General features: G+C 38.2%; 11 non-coding genes across 11 annotated transcripts; all 11 read left to right on the top strand.

Annotated features, from left to right (window-relative positions):
* Nucleotides 1-878: 878 nt before the first annotated feature.
* TRNAT-CGU (transfer RNA threonine (anticodon CGU)) lies at nucleotides 879-952 on the top strand. The gene has a single exon. It is a non-coding gene; the product is annotated as a tRNA-Thr (tRNA).
* A 782-nt stretch (nucleotides 953-1734) lies between these two features.
* On the top strand, nucleotides 1735-1808 carry TRNAT-AGU (transfer RNA threonine (anticodon AGU)). The gene has a single exon. It is a non-coding gene; the product is annotated as a tRNA-Thr (tRNA).
* A 776-nt stretch (nucleotides 1809-2584) lies between these two features.
* On the top strand, nucleotides 2585-2658 carry TRNAT-CGU (transfer RNA threonine (anticodon CGU)). The gene has a single exon. It is a non-coding gene; the product is annotated as a tRNA-Thr (tRNA).
* A 776-nt stretch (nucleotides 2659-3434) lies between these two features.
* Nucleotides 3435-3508, top strand: TRNAT-CGU (transfer RNA threonine (anticodon CGU)). The gene has a single exon. It is a non-coding gene; the product is annotated as a tRNA-Thr (tRNA).
* A 1626-nt stretch (nucleotides 3509-5134) lies between these two features.
* On the top strand, nucleotides 5135-5208 carry TRNAT-CGU (transfer RNA threonine (anticodon CGU)). Its single transcript has one exon. It is a non-coding gene; the product is annotated as a tRNA-Thr (tRNA).
* A 5049-nt stretch (nucleotides 5209-10257) lies between these two features.
* Nucleotides 10258-10331, top strand: TRNAT-CGU (transfer RNA threonine (anticodon CGU)). The gene has a single exon. It is a non-coding gene; the product is annotated as a tRNA-Thr (tRNA).
* Nucleotides 10332-13662: 3331 nt separating this feature from the next.
* On the top strand, nucleotides 13663-13736 carry TRNAT-CGU (transfer RNA threonine (anticodon CGU)). Its single transcript has one exon. It is a non-coding gene; the product is annotated as a tRNA-Thr (tRNA).
* Nucleotides 13737-14513: 777 nt separating this feature from the next.
* TRNAT-CGU (transfer RNA threonine (anticodon CGU)) lies at nucleotides 14514-14587 on the top strand. Its single transcript has one exon. It is a non-coding gene; the product is annotated as a tRNA-Thr (tRNA).
* A 2484-nt stretch (nucleotides 14588-17071) lies between these two features.
* On the top strand, nucleotides 17072-17145 carry TRNAT-CGU (transfer RNA threonine (anticodon CGU)). Its single transcript has one exon. It is a non-coding gene; the product is annotated as a tRNA-Thr (tRNA).
* A 777-nt stretch (nucleotides 17146-17922) lies between these two features.
* On the top strand, nucleotides 17923-17996 carry TRNAT-CGU (transfer RNA threonine (anticodon CGU)). The gene has a single exon. It is a non-coding gene; the product is annotated as a tRNA-Thr (tRNA).
* A 777-nt stretch (nucleotides 17997-18773) lies between these two features.
* Nucleotides 18774-18847, top strand: TRNAT-CGU (transfer RNA threonine (anticodon CGU)). The gene has a single exon. It is a non-coding gene; the product is annotated as a tRNA-Thr (tRNA).
* The last annotated feature ends 122 nt before the right edge of the window (nucleotides 18848-18969 follow it).

The following is an 18969-nucleotide window of genomic DNA, read 5'->3' as shown; positions in this document are numbered from 1 at the left end:
TAGTGCTTTTCTACTCTTACACAAAGTGGTGCTGTGGCTTAGTTGGTTAAAGCGCCTGTCTTGTAAACAGGAGATCCTGAGTTCGAATCTCAGCAGTGCCTTCTTTTCATAGCCTCAGTACTGAAGTTTCTATGTTTAACAGTGTACTTTCCTTGTAAAAATACTATAAAGTCAAACTTGTCTTTCTCATATCCCTTCCTTAGATAGTGCAATGGAGAGATTCTAAATCTGTGTTGTCAAAGTACTCAAAAGGAAGAAGATGTCAGCCAATGTAGGATGGCATCAAGCATGCCAAATGAAAACAGTGGGTTTACTTTTGCCAGACTGAAATGTTAGAAAAGTTTGATAGCAGCCTTCTTGAACAGGAAATGCTGGAAATATTCACTGCTTGGGCTGAAAAAGATAATTTAGAGTTTCAACATTGGAGATGAAGGTAACTTCAACAAGTATGGGATTCAAAAACCATGCATGCAGAGCACAATGGATTAGTAGTCATACGCCATAACCACTCGGCAGCTCGTCTACAGGAAGAGTCTGTAGCCAGATGATGTGATCTAATGAGGATTTTGACAAGTCTGTGCAATTTCACTAAAGATTGTGTATGAGCTTCTGGCAAAGTGGCTCTTATCATATCTACAACAGTGGATTATGTCAAGAGTTGGACAAGCTCAAACTTTATCAGAGATTAACCAAAGTTTAGGGTTTTAATATCAGTAATTCAATAAAGATTGTATTTTATGTCACTATTGAAGCCCTAAAAATTAGTCCAGTAAAGAAAGAATTTGCATAAGTCGTCTATCTCTAGACCTTCAAGGACACTGAAAGACATGAGGTGAGGGCGACTCTACCAGTAGTGCTTTTCTACTCTTACACAAAGTGGTGCTGTGGCTTAGTTGGTTAAAGCGCCTGTCTCGTAAACAGGAGATCCTGAGTTCGAATCTCAGCAGTGCCTTCTTTTCATAGCCTCAGTACTGAAGTTTCTATGTTTAACAGTGTACTTTCCTTGTAAAAATACTATAAAGTCAAACTTGTCTTTCTCATATCCCTTCCTTAGATAGTGCAATGGAGAGATTCTAAATCTGTGTTGTCAAAGTACTCAAAAGGAAGAAGATGTCAGCCAATGTAGGATGGCATCAAGCATGCCAAATGAAAACAGTGGGTTTACTTTTGCCAGACTGAAATGTTAGAAAAGTTTGATAGCAGCCTTCTTGAACAGGAAATGCTGGAAATATTCACTGCTTGGGCTGAAAAAGATAATTTAGAGTTTCAACATTGGAGATGAAGGTAACTTCAACAAGTATGGGATTCAAAAACCATGCATGCAGAGCACAATGGATTAGTAGTCATACGCCATAACCACTCGGCAGCTCGTCTACAGGAAGAGTCTGTAGCCAGATGATGTGATCTAATGAGGATTTTGACAAGTCTGTGCAATTTCACTAAAGATTGTGTATGAGCTTCTGGCAAAGTGGCTCTTATCATATCTACAACAGTGGATTATGTCAAGAGTTGGACAAGCTCAAACTTTATCAGAGATTAACCAAAGTTTAGGGTTTTAATATCAGTAATTCAATAAAGATTGTATTTTTTGTCACTATTGAAGCCCTAAAAATTAGTCCAGTAAAGAAAGAATTTGCATAAGTCGTCTATCTCTAGACATTCAAGGACACTGAAAGACATGAGGTGAGGGCGACTCTACCAGTAGTGCTTTTCTACTCTACCCTTACACAAAGTGGTGCTGTGGCTTAGTTGGTTAAAGCGCCTGTCTAGTAAACAGGAGATCCTGAGTTCGAATCTCAGCAGTGCCTTCTTTTCATAGCCTCTTACAGAAGTTTCTATGTTTAACAATGTACTTTCCTTGTAAAAATACTATAAAGTCAAACTTGTCTTTCTCATATCCCTTCCTTAGATAGTGCAATGGAGAGATTCTAAATCTGTGTTGTCAAAGTACTCAAAAGGAAGAAGATGTCAGCCAATGTAGGATGGCATCAAGCATGCCAAATGAAAACAGTGGGTTTACTTTTGCCAGACTGAAATGTTAGAAAAGTTTGATAGCAGCCTTCTTGAACAGGAAATGCTGGAAATATTCACTGCTTGGGCTGAAAAAGATAATGTAGAGTTTCAACATTGGAGATGAAGGTAACTTCAACAAGTATGGGATTCAAAAACCATGCATGCAGAGCACAATGGATTAGTAGTCATACGCCATAACCACTCGGCAGCTCGTCTACAGGAAGAGTCTGTAGCCAGATGATGTGATCTAATGAGGATTTTGACAAGTCTGTGCAATTTCACTAAAGATTGTGTATGAGCTTCTGGCAAAGTGGCTCTTATCATATCTACAACAGTGGATTATGTCAAGAGTTGGACAAGCTCAAACTTTATCAGAGATTAACCAAAGTTTAGGGTTTTAATATCAGTAATTCAATAAAGATTGTATTTTTTGTCACTATTGAAGCCCTAAAAATTAGTCCAGTAAAGAAAGAATTTGCATAAGTCGTCTATCTCTAGACATTCAAGGACACTGAAAGACATGAGGTGAGGGCGACTCTACCAGTAGTGCTTTTCTACTCTTACACAAAGTGGTGCTGTGGCTTAGTTGGTTAAAGCGCCTGTCTCGTAAACAGGAGATCCTGAGTTCGAATCTCAGCAGTGCCTTCTTTTCATAGCCTCTTACAGAAGTTTCTATGTTTAACAATGTACTTTCCTTGTAAAAATACTATAAAGTCAAACTTGTCTTTCTCATATCCCTTCCTTAGATAGTGCAATGGAGAGATTCTAAATCTGTGTTGAAAAAGTACTCAAAAGGAAGAAGATGTCAGCCAATGTAGGATGGCATCAAGCATGCCAAATGAAAACAGTGGGTTTACTTTTGCCAGACTGAAATGTTAGAAAAGTTTGATAGCAGCCTTCTTGAACAGGAAATGCTGGAAATATTCACTGCTTGGGCTGAAAAAGATAATGTAGAGTTTCAACATTGGAGATGAAGGTAACTTCAACAAGTATGGGATTCAAAAACCATGCATGCAGAGCACAATGGATTAGTAGTCATACGCCATAACCACTCGGCAGCTCGTCTACAGGAAGAGTCTGTAGCCAGATGATGTGATCTAATGAGGATTTTGACAAGTCTGTGCAATTTCACTAAAGATTGTGTATGAGCTTCTGGCAAAGTGGCTCTTATCATATCTACAACAGTGGATTATGTCAAGAGTTGGACAAGCTCAAACTTTATCAGAGATTAACCAAAGTTTAGGGTTTTAATATCAGTAATTCAATAAAGATTGTATTTTTTGTCACTATTGAAGCCCTAAAAATTAGTCCAGTAAAGAAAGAATTTGCATAAGTCGTCTATCTCTAGACATTCAAGGACACTGAAAGACATGAGGTGAGGGCGACTCTACCAGTAGTGCTTTTCTACTCTTACACAAAGTGGTGCTGTGGCTTAGTTGGTTAAAGCGCCTGTCTCGTAAACAGGAGATCCTGAGTTCGAATCTCAGCAGTGCCTTCTTTTCATAGCCTCTTGCAGAAGTTTCTATGTTTAACAATGTACTTTCCTTGTAAAAATACTATAAAGTCAAACTTGTCTTTCTCATATCCCTTCCTTAGATAGTGCAATGGAGAGATTCTAAATCTGTGTTGTCAAAGTACTCAAAAGGAAGAAGATGTCAGCCAATGTAGGATGGCATCAAGCATGCAAATGAAAACAGTGGGTTTACTTTTGCCAGACTGAAATGTTAGAAAAGTTTGATAGCAGCCTTCTTGAACAGGAAATGCTGGAAATATTCACTGCTTGGGCTGAAAAAGATAATGTAGAGTTTCAACATTGGAGATGAAGGTAACTTCAACAAGTATGGGATTCAAAAACCATGCATGCAGAGCACAATGGATTAGTAGTCATACGCCATAACCACTCGGCAGCTCGTCTACAGGAAGAGTCTGTAGCCAGATGATGTGATCTAATGAGGATTTTGACAAGTCTGTGCAATTTCACTAAAGATTGTGTATGAGCTTCTGGCAAAGTGGCTCTTATCATATCTACAACAGTGGATTATGTCAAGAGTTGGACAATCTCAAACTTTATCAGAGATTAACCAAAGTTTAGGGTTTTAATATCAGTAATTCAATAAAGATTGTATTTTTTGTCACTATTGAAGCCCTAAAAATTAGTCCAGTAAAGAAAGAATTTGCATAAGTCGTCTATCTCTAGACATTCAAGGACACTGAAAGACATGAGGTGAGGGCGACTCTACCAGTAGTGCTTTTCTACTCTTACACAAAGTGGTGCTGTGGCTTAGTTGGTTAAAGCGCCTGTCTTGTAAACAGGAGATCCTGAGTTCGAATCTCAGCAGTGCCTTCTTTTCATAGCCTCAGTACTGAAGTTTCTATGTTTAACAGTGTACTTTCCTTGTAAAAATACTATAAAGTCAAACTTGTCTTTCTCATATCCCTTCCTTAGATAGTGCAATGGAGAGATTCTAAATCTGTGTTGTCAAAGTACTCAAAAGGAAGAAGATGTCAGCCAATGTAGGATGGCATCAAGCATGCCAAATGAAAACAGTGGGTTTACTTTTGCCAGACTGAAATGTTAGAAAAGTTTGATAGCAGCCTTCTTGAACAGGAAATGCTGGAAATATTCACTGCTTGGGCTGAAAAAGATAATTTAGAGTTTCAACATTGGAGATGAAGGTAACTTCAACAAGTATGGGATTCAAAAACCATGCATGCAGAGCACAATGGATTAGTAGTCATACGCCATAACCACTCGGCAGCTCGTCTACAGGAAGAGTCTGTAGCCAGATGATGTGATCTAATGAGGATTTTGACAAGTCTGTGCAATTTCACTAAAGATTGTGTATGAGCTTCTGGCAAAGTGGCTCTTATCATATCTACAACAGTGGATTATGTCAAGAGTTGGACAAGCTCAAACTTTATCAGAGATTAACCAAAGTTTAGGGTTTTAATATCAGTAATTCAATAAAGATTGTATTTTATGTCACTATTGAAGCCCTAAAAATTAGTCCAGTAAAGAAAGAATTTGCATAAGTCGTCTATCTCTAGACCTTCAAGGACACTGAAAGACATGAGGTGAGGGCGACTCTACCAGTAGTGCTTTTCTACTCTTACACAAAGTGGTGCTGTGGCTTAGTTGGTTAAAGCGCCTGTCTCGTAAACAGGAGATCCTGAGTTCGAATCTCAGCAGTGCCTTCTTTTCATAGCCTCAGTACTGAAGTTTCTATGTTTAACAGTGTACTTTCCTTGTAAAAATACTATAAAGTCAAACTTGTCTTTCTCATATCCCTTCCTTAGATAGTGCAATGGAGAGATTCTAAATCTGTGTTGTCAAAGTACTCAAAAGGAAGAAGATGTCAGCCAATGTAGGATGGCATCAAGCATGCCAAATGAAAACAGTGGGTTTACTTTTGCCAGACTGAAATGTTAGAAAAGTTTGATAGCAGCCTTCTTGAACAGGAAATGCTGGAAATATTCACTGCTTGGGCTGAAAAAGATAATTTAGAGTTTCAACATTGGAGATGAAGGTAACTTCAACAAGTATGGGATTCAAAAACCATGCATGCAGAGCACAATGGATTAGTAGTCATACGCCATAACCACTCGGCAGCTCGTCTACAGGAAGAGTCTGTAGCCAGATGATGTGATCTAATGAGGATTTTGACAAGTCTGTGCAATTTCACTAAAGATTGTGTATGAGCTTCTGGCAAAGTGGCTCTTATCATATCTACAACAGTGGATTATGTCAAGAGTTGGACAAGCTCAAACTTTATCAGAGATTAACCAAAGTTTAGGGTTTTAATATCAGTAATTCAATAAAGATTGTATTTTTTGTCACTATTGAAGCCCTAAAAATTAGTCCAGTAAAGAAAGAATTTGCATAAGTCGTCTATCTCTAGACATTCAAGGACACTGAAAGACATGAGGTGAGGGCGACTCTACCAGTAGTGCTTTTCTACTCTACCCTTACACAAAGTGGTGCTGTGGCTTAGTTGGTTAAAGCGCCTGTCTAGTAAACAGGAGATCCTGAGTTCGAATCTCAGCCGTGCCTTTTTTTCATAGCCTCTTACAGAAGTTTCTATGTTTAACAATGTACTTTCCTTGTAAAAATACTATAAAGTCAAACTTGTCTTTCTCATATCCCTTCCTTAGATAGTGCAATGGAGAGATTCTAAATCTGTGTTGTCAAAGTACTCAAAAGGAAGAAGATGTCAGCCAATGTAGGATGGCATCAAGCATGCCAAATGAAAACAGTGGGTTTACTTTTGCCAGACTGAAATGTTAGAAAAGTTTGATAGCAGCCTTCTTGAACAGGAAATGCTGGAAATATTCACTGCTTGGGCTGAAAAAGATAATTTAGAGTTTCAACATTGGAGATGAAGGTAACTTCAACAAGTATGGGATTCAAAAACCATGCATGCAGAGCACAATGGATTAGTAGTCATACGCCATAACCACTCGGCAGCTCGTCTACAGGAAGAGTCTGTAGCCAGATGATGTGATCTAATGAGGATTTTGACAAGTCTGTGCAATTTCACTAAAGATTGTGTATGAGCTTCTGGCAAAGTGGCTCTTATCATATCTTCAACAGTGGATTATGTCAAGAGTTGGACAAGCTCAAACTTTATCAGAGATTAACCAAAGTTTAGGGTTTTAATATCAGTAATTCAATAAAGATTGTATTTTTTGTCACTATTGAAGCCCTAAAAATTAGTCCAGTAAAGAAAGAATTTGCATAAGTCGTCTATCTCTAGACATTCAAGGACACTGAAAGACATGAGGTGAGGGCGACTCTACCAGCAGTGCTTTTCTACTCTACTCTTACACAAAGTGGTGCTGTGGCTTAGTTGGTTAAAGCGCCTGTCTTGTAAACAGGAGATCCTGAGTTCGAATCTTAGCAGTGCCTTCTTTTCATAGCCTCTTACAGAAGTTTCTATGTTTAACAATGTACTTTCCTTGTAAAAATACTATAAAGTCAAACTTGTCTTTCTCATATCCCTTCCTTAGATAGTGCATTGGAGAGATTCTAAATCTGTGTTGTCTAAGTACTCAAAAGGAAGATGTCAGCCAATGTAGGATGGCATCAAGCATGCCAAATGAAAACAGTGGGTTTACTTTTGCCAGACTGAAATGTTAGAAAAGTTTGATAGCAGCCTTCTTGAACAGGAAATGCTGGAAATATTCACTGCTTGGGCTGAAAAAGATAATTTAGAGTTTCAACATTGGAGATGAAGGTAACTTCAACAAGTATGGGATTCAAAAACCATGCATGCAGAGCACAATGGATTAGTAGTCATACGCCATAACCACTCGGCAGCTCGTCTACAGGAAGAGTCTGTAGCCAGATGATGTGATCTAATGAGGATTTTGACAAGTCTGTGCAATTTCACTAAAGATTGTGTATGAGCTTCTGGCAAAGTGGCTCTTATCATATCTACAACAGTGGATTATGTCAAGAGTTGGACAAGCTCAAACTTTATCAGAGATTAACCAAAGTTTAGGGTTTTAATATCAGTAATTCAATAAAGATTGTATTTTTTGTCACTATTGAAGCCCTAAAAATTAGTCCAGTAAAGAAAGAATTTGCATAAGTCGTCTATCTCTAGACATTCAAGGACACTGAAAGACATGAGGTGAGGGCGACTCTACCAGTAGTGCTTTTCTACTCTACTCTTACACAGAGTGGTGCTGTGGCTTAGTTGGTTAAAGCGCCTGTCTTGTAAACAGGAGATCCTGAGTTCGAATCTTAGCAGTGCCTTCTTTTCATAGCCTCTTACAGAAGTTTCTATGTTTAACAATGTACTTTCCTTGTAAAAATACTATAAAGTCAAACTTGTCTTTCTCATATCCCTTCCTTAGATAGTGCAATGGAGAGATTCTAAATCTGTGTTGTCAAAGTACTCAAAAGGAAGAAGATGTCAGCCAATGTAGGATGGCATCAAGCATGCCAAATGAAAACAGTGGGTTTACTTTTGCCAGACTGAAATGTTAGAAAAGTTTGATAGCAGCCTTCTTGAACAGGAAATGCTGGAAATATTCACTGCTTGGGCTGAAAAAGATAATTTAGAGTTTCAACATTGGAGATGAAGGTAACTTCAACAAGTATGGGATTCAAAAACCATGCATGCAGAGCACAATGGATTAGTAGTCATACGCCATAACCACTCGGCAGCTCGTCTACAGGAAGAGTCTGTAGCCAGATGATGTGATCTAATGAGGATTTTGACAAGTCTGTGCAATTTCACTAAAGATTGTGTATGAGCTTCTGGCAAAGTGGCTCTTATCATATCTACAACAGTGGATTATGTCAAGAGTTGGACAAGCTCAAACTTTATCAGAGATTAACCAAAGTTTAGGGTTTTAATATCAGTAATTCAATAAAGATTGTATTTTTTGTCACTATTGAAGCCCTAAAAATTAGTCCAGTAAAGAAAGAATTTGCATAAGTCGTCTATCTCTAGACATTCAAGGACACTGAAAGACATGAGGTGAGGGCGACTCTACCAGTAGTTCTTTTCTACTCTACTCTTACACAAAGTGGTGCTGTGGCTTAGTTGGTTAAAGCGCCTGTCTTGTAAACAGGAGATCCTGAGTTCTAATCTCAGCAGTGCCTTCTTTTCATAGCCTCTTACAGAAGTTTCTATGTTTAACAATGTACTTTCCTTGTAAAAATACTATAAAGTCAAACTTGTCTTTCTCATATCCCTTCCTTAGATAGTGCAATGGAGAGATTCTAAATCTGTGTTGTCAAAGTACTCAAAAGGAAGAAGATGTCAGCCAATGTAGGATGGCATCAAGCATGCCAAATGAAAACAGTGGGTTTACTTTTGCCAGACTGAAATGTTAGAAAAGTTTGATAGCAGCCTTCTTGAACAGGAAATGCTGGAAATATTCACTGCTTGGGCTGAAAAAGATAATTTAGAGTTTCAACATTGGAGATGAAGGTAACTTCAACAAGTATGGGATTCAAAAACCATGCATGCAGAGCACAATGGATTAGTAGTCATACGCCATAACCACTCGGCAGCTCGTCTACAGGAAGAGTCTGTAGCCAGATGATGTGATCTAATGAGGATTTTGACAAGTCTGTGCAATTTCACTAAAGATTGTGTATGAGCTTCTGGCAAAGTGGCTCTTATCATATCTACAACAGTGGATTATGTCAAGAGTTGGACAAGCTCAAACTTTATCAGAGATTAACCAAAGTTTAGGGTTTTAATATCAGTAATTCAATAAAGATTGTATTTTTTGTCACTATTGAAGCCCTAAAAATTAGTCCAGTAAAGAAAGAATTTGCATAAGTCGTCTATCTCTAGACATTCAAGGACACTGAAAGACATGAGGTGAGGGCGACTCTACCAGTAGTTCTTTTCTACTCTACTCTTACACAAAGTGGTGCTGTGGCTTAGTTGGTTAAAGCGCCTGTCTTGTAAACAGGAGATCCTGAGTTCTAATCTCAGCAGTGCCTTCTTTTCATAGCCTCTTACAGAAGTTTCTATGTTTAACAATGTACTTTCCTTGTAAAAATACTATAAAGTCAAACTTGTCTTTCTCATATCCCTTCCTTAGATAGTGCAATGGAGAGATTCTAAATCTGTGTTGTCAAAGTACTCAAAAGGAAGAAGATGTCAGCCAATGTAGGATGGCATCAAGCATGCCAAATGAAAACAGTGGGTTTACTTTTGCCAGACTGAAATGTTAGAAAAGTTTGATAGCAGCCTTCTTGAACAGGAAATGCTGGAAATATTCACTGCTTGGGCTGAAAAAGATAATTTAGAGTTTCAACATTGGAGATGAAGGTAACTTCAACAAGTATGGGATTCAAAAACCATGCATGCAGAGCACAATGGATTAGTAGTCATACGCCATAACCACTCGGCAGCTCGTCTACAGGAAGAGTCTGTAGCCAGATGATGTGATCTAATGAGGATTTTGACAAGTCTGTGCAATTTCACTAAAGATTGTGTATGAGCTTCTGGCAAAGTGGCTCTTATCATATCTACAACAGTGGATTATGTCAAGAGTTGGACAAGCTCAAACTTTATCAGAGATTAACCAAAGTTTAGGGTTTTAATATCAGTAATTCAATAAAGATTGTATTTTTTGTCACTATTGAAGCCCTAAAAATTAGTCCAGTAAAGAAAGAATTTGCATAAGTCGTCTATCTCTAGACATTCAAGGACACTGAAAGACATGAGGTGAGGGCGACTCTACCAGTAGTGCTTTTCTACTCTTACACAAAGTGGTGCTGTGGCTTAGTTGGTTAAAGCGCCTGTCTCGTAAACAGGAGATCCTGAGTTCGAATCTCAGCAGTGCCTTCTTTTCATAGCCTCAGTACTGAAGTTTCTATGTTTAACAGTGTACTTTCCTTGTAAAAATACTATAAAGTCAAACTTGTCTTTCTCATATCCCTTCCTTAGATAGTGCAATGGAGAGATTCTAAATCTGTGTTGTCAAAGTACTCAAATGGAAGAAGATGTCAGCCAATGTAGGATGGCATCAAGCATGCCAAATGAAAACAGTGGGTTTACTTTTGCCAGACTGAAATGTTAGAAAAGTTTGATAGCAGCCTTCTTGAACAGGAAATGCTGGAAATATTCACTGCTTGGGCTGAAAAAGATAATGTAGAGTTTCAACATTGGAGATGAAGGTAACTTCAACAAGTATGGGATTCAAAAACCATGCATGCAGAGCACAATGGATTAGTAGTCATACGCCATAACCACTCGGCAGCTCGTCTACAGGAAGAGTCTGTAGCCAGATGATGTGATCTAATGAGGATTTTGACAAGTCTGTGCAATTTCACTAAAGATTGTGTATGAGCTTCTGGCAAAGTGGCTCTTATCATATCTACAACAGTGGATTATGTCAAGAGTTGGACAAGCTCAAACTTTATCAGAGATTAACCAAAGTTTAGGGTTTTAATATCAGTAATTCAATAAAGATTGTATTTTTTGTCACTATTGAAGCCCTAAAAATTAGTCCAGTAAAGAAAGAATTTGCATAAGTCGTCTATCTCTAGACATTCAAGGACACTGAAAGACATGAGGTGAGGGCGACTCTACCAGCAGTGCTTTTCTACTCTACTCTTACACAAAGTGGTGCTGTGGCTTAGTTGGTTAAAGCGCCTGTCTTGTAAACAGGAGATCCTGAGTTCGAATCTTAGCAGTGCCTTCTTTTCATAGCCTCTTACAGAAGTTTCTATGTTTAACAATGTACTTTCCTTGTAAAAATACTATAAAGTCAAACTTGTCTTTCTCATATCCCTTCCTTAGATAGTGCATTGGAGAGATTCTAAATCTGTGTTGTCTAAGTACTCAAAAGGAAGATGTCAGCCAATGTAGGATGGCATCAAGCATGCCAAATGAAAACAGTGGGTTTACTTTTGCCAGACTGAAATGTTAGAAAAGTTTGATAGCAGCCTTCTTGAACAGGAAATGCTGGAAATATTCACTGCTTGGGCTGAAAAAGATAATTTAGAGTTTCAACATTGGAGATGAAGGTAACTTCAACAAGTATGGGATTCAAAAACCATGCATGCAGAGCACAATGGATTAGTAGTCATACGCCATAACCACTCGGCAGCTCGTCTACAGGAAGAGTCTGTAGCCAGATGATGTGATCTAATGAGGATTTTGACAAGTCTGTGCAATTTCACTAAAGATTGTGTATGAGCTTCTGGCAAAGTGGCTCTTATCATATCTACAACAGTGGATTATGTCAAGAGTTGGACAAGCTCAAACTTTATCAGAGATTAACCAAAGTTTAGGGTTTTAATATCAGTAATTCAATAAAGATTGTATTTTTTGTCACTATTGAAGCCCTAAAAATTAGTCCAGTAAAGAAAGAATTTGCATAAGTCGTCTATCTCTAGACATTCAAGGACACTGAAAGACATGAGGTGAGGGCGACTCTACCAGTAGTGCTTTTCTACTCTTACACAAAGTGGTGCTGTGGCTTAGTTGGTTAAAGCGCCTGTCTTGTAAACAGGAGATCCTGAGTTCGAATCTCAGCAGTGCCTTCTTTTCATAGCCTCTTACAGAAGTTTCTATGTTTAACAATGTACTTTCCTTGTAAAAATACTATAAAGTCAAACTTGTCTTTCTCATATCCCTTCCTTAGATAGTGCAATGGAGAGATTCTAAATCTGTGTTGTCAAAGTACTCAAAAGGAAGAAGATGTCAGCCAATGTAGGATGGCATCAAGCATGCCAAATGAAAACAGTGGGTTTACTTTTGCCAGACTGAAATGTTAGAAAAGTTTGATAGCAGCCTTCTTGAACAGGAAATGCTGGAAATATTCACTGCTTGGGCTGAAAAAGATAATGTAGAGTTTCAACATTGGAGATGAAGGTAACTTCAACAAGTATGGGATTCAAAAACCATGCATGCAGAGCACAATGGATTAGTAGTCATACGCCATAACCACTCGGCAGCTCGTCTACAGGAAGAGTCTGTAGCCAGATGATGTGATCTAATGAGGATTTTGACAAGTCTGTGCAATTTCACTAAAGATTGTGTATGAGCTTCTGGCAAAGTGGCTCTTATCATATCTACAACAGTGGATTATGTCAAGAGTTGGACAAGCTCAAACTTTATCAGAGATTAACCAAAGTTTAGGGTTTTAATATCAGTAATTCAATAAAGATTGTATTTTTTGTCACTATTGAAGCCCTAAAAATTAGTCCAGTAAAGAAAGAATTTGCATAAGTCGTCTATCTCTAGACATTCAAGGACACTGAAAGACATGAGGTGAGGGCGACTCTACCAGCAGTGCTTTTCTACTCTACTCTTACACAAAGTGGTGCTGTGGCTTAGTTGGTTAAAGCGCCTGTCTTGTAAACAGGAGATCCTGAGTTCGAATCTTAGCAGTGCCTTCTTTTCATAGCCTCTTACAGAAGTTTCTATGTTTAACAATGTACTTTCCTTGTAAAAATACTATAAAGTCAAACTTGTCTTTCTCATATCCCTTCCTTAGATAGTGCATTGGAGAGATTCTAAATCTGTGTTGTCTAAGTACTCAAAAGGAAGATGTCAGCCAATGTAGGATGGCATCAAGCATGCCAAATGAAAACAGTGGGTTTACTTTTGCCAGACTGAAATGTTAGAAAAGTTTGATAGCAGCCTTCTTGAACAGGAAATGCTGGAAATATTCACTGCTTGGGCTGAAAAAGATAATTTAGAGTTTCAACATTGGAGATGAAGGTAACTTCAACAAGTATGGGATTCAAAAACCATGCATGCAGAGCACAATGGATTAGTAGTCATACGCCATAACCACTCGGCAGCTCGTCTACAGGAAGAGTCTGTAGCCAGATGATGTGATCTAATGAGGATTTTGACAAGTCTGTGCAATTTCACTAAAGATTGTGTATGAGCTTCTGGCAAAGTGGCTCTTATCATATCTACAACAGTGGATTATGTCAAGAGTTGGACAAGCTCAAACTTTATCAGAGATTAACCAAAGTTTAGGGTTTTAATATCAGTAATTCAATAAAGATTGTATTTTTTGTCACTATTGAAGCCCTAAAAATTAGTCCAGTAAAGAAAGAATTTGCATAAGTCGTCTATCTCTAGACATTCAAGGACACTGAAAGACATGAGGTGAGGGCGACTCTACCAGTAGTGCTTTTCTACTCTTACACAAAGTGGTGCTGTGGCTTAGTTGGTTAAAGCGCCTGTCTCGTAAACAGGAGATCCTGAGTTCGAATCTCAGCAGTGCCTTCTTTTCATAGCCTCAGTACTGAAGTTTCTATGTTTAACAGTGTACTTTCCTTGTAAAAATACTATAAAGTCAAACTTGTCTTTCTCATATCCCTTCCTTAGATAGTGCAATGGAGAGATTCTAAATCTGTGTTGTCAAAGTACTCAAAAGGAAGAAGATGTCAGCCAATGTAGGATGGCATCAAGCATGCCAAATGAAAACAGTGGGTTTACTTTTGCCAGACTGAAATGTTAGAAAAGTTTGATAGCAGCCTTCTTGAACAGGAAATGCTGGAAATATTCACTGCTTGGGCTGAAAAAGATAATGTAGAGTTTCAACATTGGAGATGAAGGTAACTTCAACAAGTATGGGATTCAAAAACCATGCATGCAGAGCACAATGGATTAGTAGTCATACGCCATAACCACTCGGCAGCTCGTCTACAGGAAGAGTCTGTAGCCAGATGATGTGATCTAATGAGGATTTTGACAAGTCTGTGCAATTTCACTAAAGATTGTGTATGAGCTTCTGGCAAAGTGGCTCTTATCATATCTACAACAGTGGATTATGTCAAGAGTTGGACAAGCTCAAACTTTATCAGAGATTAACCAAAGTTTAGGGTTTTAATATCAGTAATTCAATAAAGATTGTATTTTTTGTCACTATTGAAGCCCTAAAAATTAGTCCAGTAAAGAAAGAATTTACATAAGTCGTCTATCTCTAGACATTCAAGGACACTGAAAGACATGAGGTGAGGGCGACTCTACCAGTAGTGCTTTTCTACTCTTACACAAAGTGGTGCTGTGGCTTAGTTGGTTAAAACGCCTGTCTCGTAAACAGGAGATCCTGAGTTCGAATCTCAGCAGTGCCTTCTTTTCATAGCCTCAGTACTGAAGTTTCTATGTTTAACAGTGTACTTTCCTTGTAAAAATACTATAAAGTCAAACTTGTCTTTCTCATATCCCTTCCTTAGATAGTGCAATGGAGAGATTCTAAATCTGTGTTGTCAAAGTACTCAAAAGGAAGAAGATGTCAGCCAATGTAGGATGGCATCAAGCATGCCAAATGAAAACAGTGGGTTTACTTTTTCCAGACTGAAATGTTAGAAAAGTTTGATAGCAGCCTTCTTGAACAGGAAATGCTGGAAATATTCACTGCTTGGGCTGAAAAAGATAATTTAGAGTTTCAACATTGGAGATGAAGGTAACTTCAACAAGTATGGGATTCAAAAACCATGCATGCAGAGCACAATGGATTAGTAGTCATACGCCATAACCACTCGGCAGCTCGTCTACAGGAAGAGTCTGTAGCCAGATGATGTGATCTAATGAGGATTTTGACAAGTCTGTGCAATTTCACTAAAGATTGTGTATGAGCTTCTGGCAAAGTGGCTCTTATCATATCTACAACAGTGGATTATGTCAAGAGTTGGACAAGCTCAAACTTTATCAGAGATTAACCAAAGTTTAGGGTTTTAATATCAGTAATTCAATAAAGATTGTATTTTTTGTCACTATTGAAGCCCTAAAAATTAGTCCAGTAAAGAAAGAATTTGCATAAGTCGTCTATCTCTAGACATTCAAGGACACTGAAAGACATGAGGTGAGGGCGACTCTACCAGTAGTTCTTTTCTACTCTACTCTTACACAAAGTGGTGCTGTGGCTTAGTTGGTTAAAGCGCCTGTCTTGTAAACAGGAGATCCTGAGTTCTAATCTCAGCAGTGCCTTCTTTTCATAGCCTCTTACAGAAGTTTCTATGTTTAACAATGTACTTTCCTTGTAAAAATACTATAAAGTCAAACTTGTCTTTCTCATATCCCTTCCTTAGATAGTGCAATGGAGAGATTCTAAATCTGTGTTGTCAAAGTACTCAAAAGGAAGAAGATGTCAGCCAATGTAGGATGGCATCAAGCATGCCAAATGAAAACAGTGGGTTTACTTTTGCCAGACTGAAATGTTAGAAAAGTTTGATAGCAGCCTTCTTGAACAGGAAATGCTGGAAATATTCACTGCTTGGGCTGAAAAAGATAATTTAGAGTTTCAACATTGGAGATGAAGGTAACTTCAACAAGTATGGGATTCAAAAACCATGCATGCAGAGCACAATGGATTAGTAGTCATACGCCATAACCACTCGGCAGCTCGTCTACAGGAAGAGTCTGTAGCCAGATGATGTGATCTAATGAGGATTTTGACAAGTCTGTGCAATTTCACTAAAGATTGTGTATGAGCTTCTGGCAAAGTGGCTCTTATCATATCTACAACAGTGGATTATGTCAAGAGTTGGACAAGCTCAAACTTTATCAGAGATTAACCAAAGTTTAGGGTTTTAATATCAGTAATTCAATAAAGATTGTATTTTTTGTCACTATTGAAGCCCTAAAAATTAGTCCAGTAAAGAAAGAATTTGCATAAGTCGTCTATCTCTAGACATTCAAGGACACTGAAAGACATGAGGTGAGGGCGACTCTACCAGCAGTGCTTTTCTACTCTACTCTTACACAAAGTGGTGCTGTGGCTTAGTTGGTTAAAGCGCCTGTCTTGTAAACAGGAGATCCTGAGTTCGAATCTTAGCAGTGCCTTCTTTTCATAGCCTCTTACAGAAGTTTCTATGTTTAACAATGTACTTTCCTTGTAAAAATACTATAAAGTCAAACTTGTCTTTCTCATATCCCTTCCTTAGATAGTGCATTGGAGAGATTCTAAATCTGTGTTGTCTAAGTACTCAAAAGGAAGATGTCAGCCAATGTAGGATGGCATCAAGCATGCCAAATGAAAACAGTGGGTTTACTTTTGCCAGACTGAAATGTTAGAAAAGTTTGATAGCAGCCTTCTTGAACAGGAAATGCTGGAAATATTCACTGCTTGGGCTGAAAAAGATAATTTAGAGTTTCAACATTGGAGATGAAGGTAACTTCAACAAGTATGGGATTCAAAAACCATGCATGCAGAGCACAATGGATTAGTAGTCATACGCCATAACCACTCGGCAGCTCGTCTACAGGAAGAGTCTGTAGCCAGATGATGTGATCTAATGAGGATTTTGACAAGTCTGTGCAATTTCACTAAAGATTGTGTATGAGCTTCTGGCAAAGTGGCTCTTATCATATCTACAACAGTGGATTATGTCAAGAGTTGGACAAGCTCAAACTTTATCAGAGATTAACCAAAGTTTAGGGTTTTAATATCAGTAATTCAATAAAGATTGTATTTTTTGTCACTATTGAAGCCCTAAAAATTAGTCCAGTAAAGAAAGAATTTGCATAAGTCGTCTATCTCTAGACATTCAAGGACACTGAAAGACATGAGGTGAGGGCGACTCTACCAGTAGTGCTTTTCTACTCTTACACAAAGTGGTGCTGTGGCTTAGTTGGTTAAAGCGCCTGTCTCGTAAACAGGAGATCCTGAGTTCGAATCTCAGCAGTGACTTCTTTTCATAGCCTCAGTACTGAAGTTTCTATGTTTAACAGTGTACTTTCCTTGTAAAAATACTATAAAGTCAAACTTGTCTTTCTCATATCCCTTCCTTAGATAGTGCAATGGAGAGATTCTAAATCTGTGTTGTCAAAGTACTCAAAAGGAAGAAGATGTCAGCCAATGTAGGATGGCATCAAGCATGCCAAATGAAAACAGTGGGTTTACTTTTGCCAGACTGAAATGTTAGAAAAGTTTGATAGCAGCCTTCTTGAACAGGAAATGCTGGAAATATTCACTGCTTGGGCTGAAAAAGATAATTTAGAGTTTCAACATTGGAGATGAAGGTAACTTCAACAAGTATGGGATTCAAAAACCATGCATGCAGAGCACAATGGATTAGTAGTCATACGCCATAACCACTCGGCAGCTCGTCTACAGGAAGAGTCTGTAGCCAGATGATGTGATCTAATGAGGATTTTGACAAGTCTGTGCAATTTCACTAAAGATTGTGTATGAGCTTCTGGCAAAGTGGCTCTTATCATATCTACAACAGTGGATTATGTCAAGAGTTGGACAAGCTCAAACTTTATCAGAGATTAACCAAAGTTTAGGGTTTTAATATCAGTAATTCAATAAAGATTGTATTTTTTGTCACTATTGAAGCCCTAAAAATTAGTCCAGTAAAGAAAGAATTTGCATAAGTCGTCTATCTCTAGACATTCAAGGACACTGAAAGACATGAGGTGAGGGCGACTCTACCAGTAGTGCTTTTCTACTCTTACACAAAGTGGTGCTGTGGCTTAGTTGGTTAAAGCGCCTGTCTCGTAAACAGGAGATCCTGAGTTCGAATCTCAGCAGTGACTTCTTTTCATAGCCTCAGTACTGAAGTTTCTATGTTTAACAGTGTACTTTCCTTGTAAAAATACTATAAAGTCAAACTTGTCTTTCTCATATCCCTTCCTTAGATAGTGCAATGGAGAGATTCTAAATCTGTGTTGTCAAAGTACTCAAAAGGAAGAAGATGTCAGCCAATGTAGGATGGCATCAAGCATGCCAAATGAAAACAGTGGGTTTACTTTTGCCAGACTGAAATGTTAGAAAAGTTTGATAGCAGCCTTCTTGAACAGGAAATGCTGGAAATATTCACTGCTTGGGCTGAAAAAGATAATGTAGAGTTTCAACATTGGAGATGAAGGTAACTTCAACAAGTATGGGATTCAAAAACCATGCATGCAGAGCACAATGGATTAGTAGTCATACGCCATAACCACTCGGCAGCTCGTCTACAGGAAGAGTCTGTAGCCAGATGATGTGATCTAATGAGGATTTTGACAAGTCTGTGCAATTTCACTAAAGATTGTGTATGAGCTTCTGGCAAAGTGGCTCTTATCATATCTACAACAGTGGATTATGTCAAGAGTTGGACAAGCTCAAACTTTATCAGAGATTAACCAAAGTTTAGGGTTTTAATATCAGTAATTCAATAAAGATTGTATTTTTTGTCACTATTGAAGCCCTAAAAATTAGTCCAGTAAAGAAAGAATTTACATAAGTCGTCTATCTCTAGACATTCAAGGACACTGAAAGACATGAGGTGAGGGCGACTCTACCAGTAGTGCTTTTCTACTCTTACACAAAGTGGTGCTGTGGCTTAGTTGGTTAAAACGCCTGTCTCGTAAACAGGAGATCCTGAGTTCGAATCTCAGCAGTGCCTTCTTTTCATAGCCTCAGTACTGAAGTTTCTATGTTTAACAGTGTACTTTCCTTGTAAAAATACTATAAAGTCAAACTTGTCTTTCTCATATCCCTTCCTTAGATAGTGCAATGGAGAGATTC

Source organism: Anomaloglossus baeobatrachus, unplaced genomic scaffold, assembly GCF_048569485.1.
Source record: "Anomaloglossus baeobatrachus isolate aAnoBae1 unplaced genomic scaffold, aAnoBae1.hap1 Scaffold_3887, whole genome shotgun sequence".
Lineage (NCBI taxonomy): Eukaryota > Metazoa > Chordata > Amphibia > Anura > Aromobatidae > Anomaloglossus > Anomaloglossus baeobatrachus.
This window is presented reverse-complemented; position numbering and strand designations above follow the sequence as displayed.